Source organism: Notothenia coriiceps, unplaced genomic scaffold (genome assembly GCF_000735185.1).
Source record: "Notothenia coriiceps isolate Sejong01 unplaced genomic scaffold, NC01 NC01_scaffold00004274, whole genome shotgun sequence".
Classification (NCBI taxonomy): domain Eukaryota; kingdom Metazoa; phylum Chordata; class Actinopteri; order Perciformes; family Nototheniidae; genus Notothenia; species Notothenia coriiceps.
Window position 1 is genome coordinate 1 of NW_011336975.1, and position 2,227 is coordinate 2,227.

General features: G+C 37.8%; 1 long non-coding RNA gene across 1 annotated transcript; it reads right to left on the bottom strand.

Moving 5' to 3' along the window:
- Nucleotides 1-281: 281 nt before the first annotated feature.
- On the bottom strand, nt 282-1,628 carry LOC104942174 (uncharacterized). The gene is made up of 3 exons (XR_797974.1): nt 1,555-1,628; nt 631-682; nt 282-338 (listed from the first exon to the last, which is right to left on the bottom strand). It is a non-coding gene; the product is annotated as an uncharacterized lncRNA (long non-coding RNA).
- Nucleotides 1,629-2,227: the final 599 nt, after the last annotated feature.

Sequence of the window (2,227 nt, forward strand, 5' to 3'; positions counted from 1 at the left end):
ACACACACACACACACACACACACACACACACACACACACACACACACACACACACACACACACACACACACACACACACACACACACACACACACACACACACACACACACACACACACACACACACACACACACACACACACACACACACACACACACACAGCTTAATATGCGTTCCTGTTATTTCTCTGCAATTCTCTCGAGAATGTGATTTACAGCAGTTTCGATACGTTGACCTTTACGAGTTTTTTTTGCACATGTGAGAAATGTAGATTATTACCTTCCTGTTGATTTACAGAGCCTTTGTCGTCATGCTGGTGCTTGAGAAGAGGAATACCTGTGGAAAAGTGGTTTAAACTGAATTAAAACAGAAAAAATATATATGCACAATATTGCAAGCATGTCACAAATGTTATAAGAAGTTAAGGAAAGATTACTTTATGCATCACAAGAGGGACAAAGTGCTTCACAATAAACAAAACAGAAATCAAATCAACAAAGAGACGTTTTAAAAGTGTCCTCAGATCAACTAACTTTCCCATGGCTTTAAGGCAAACAAAGTAACATTTCAGCTTCAAAATGTCTTCAAAAATGTTCTTTAATATTATTTAAAATAGAAATGCACTCACCTGCTCCGTCAGGCCTCCAGTGACACACAACGTGACTGCAGGCAAACTCCATCTGAGACGAATAGAAAACAGTCATTCAAACATCAAAATCATCTTTTTTAACTTTCCTATGACTTTGACATGCATTAAGACTCAACTAACCCAAACGTATTAATACTTAAAGACATAAGCGTGATGGAAAGAGGGACAACAAGCGCTAAATGTGTCAGTAGGATGCAGAAATGACAGATCAGCAATAAGTCAACAGCAGCAGGTGTCTGAGTGAAAACATGAAAACATTTCCTGTTCAACAACAGTGAGGGGAAACCGAACAACATGCTAAATCATAGCCTGGTTAGGGTCATGTGAGTATATATAGGCTATATAGCATTTTTTAATAGTATAATATAGTAGTTTAAACGGGTATTAATAACATCTAGCGTGTGAGGTCACCAGGAAGTGGAAGGTTTTGCTGTTAAAACGTTCTTTATTTGGGGTAGTTTGAGTATTTAGCTGAACATAACGACCTCTTTTCAACCACCTTTTCAATTACTTACATAACAAAGTACTTTTTTTGGTAATTTCATAAACATCCGGAACTTTAAGTCAAAGATTTCAACGTTAAAAGTCGAAGTTTTGACACTTTTTAAACATTTTTTTATATTTTTGGTAAATGTCACGCGTGTTGTTTAGATATGCTAATTATAGCGAGAATATTGGTGAATTTTTATACTTTTTTTTACAATTGCAAATGAATGGTACATAAGGAAATGATAGGTGGTGGACAAATCAGGTTAAAGAGATTCTGCTTACGTTGGCAAACACACACACACACACACACACACACACACACACACACACACACACTTCATACATTTGACCGTCGTACAACAGTAAAAGCACAAATGACTCTCCTTACACCCTGAATGAAAACAAAACACTCACATTAGATCATAAAGAGTATTCCTTTGCCGGTGTCTGTGTGCTGTGGTGTCGCGGAAACTGAAAGCAAGCGTTTGTAACTCGGCAGGTTTATATAAATGTGTGTGGGTGTGTTCAAAGTCCAAGAAACGCTGTGCATATGTGTGTGTGTGTGTGTGTGTGTGTGTGGAAGGAAGTTGGCAGGGCAAATGAAAGGAAGTAAGAAGAGTTGAAAGAAAGCAGAAAAAGATATGCAGATGTTTTTTAATCATAAAACACACTTAGTTGTTTATTTACTGTTTATTATTTACAGTTTAATAGTTATTTTATTCATTATAATTAACACTGTTGCTTTAAGAAAGTGCATTGTAATCCTTGTACAGCATTTGCTACACAGAGATTACATAATAAATGTCATAATATTTGACTTTTTTACTATTCTACGAAACAACAAACTACTCTAATGAATCATGTAATCAAGGCAGATGATGATGGTGTTGAACGCTGAACTAAAGTCTATGAACAGCATCCTAACATAAGAGTGTTTAGAGTCCAAGTGAGTGAAGCCTGGGTGGGGAGCAGAGGAGATTGCATCCTCAGTGGACCGCTTCGCTCGATATGCAAACTGAAACGGGTCCAGCGAGGGGGGAGGACCTCTCAAAGCACTTCATGAAGGTGGAAGTCAGCGCTACGGGGC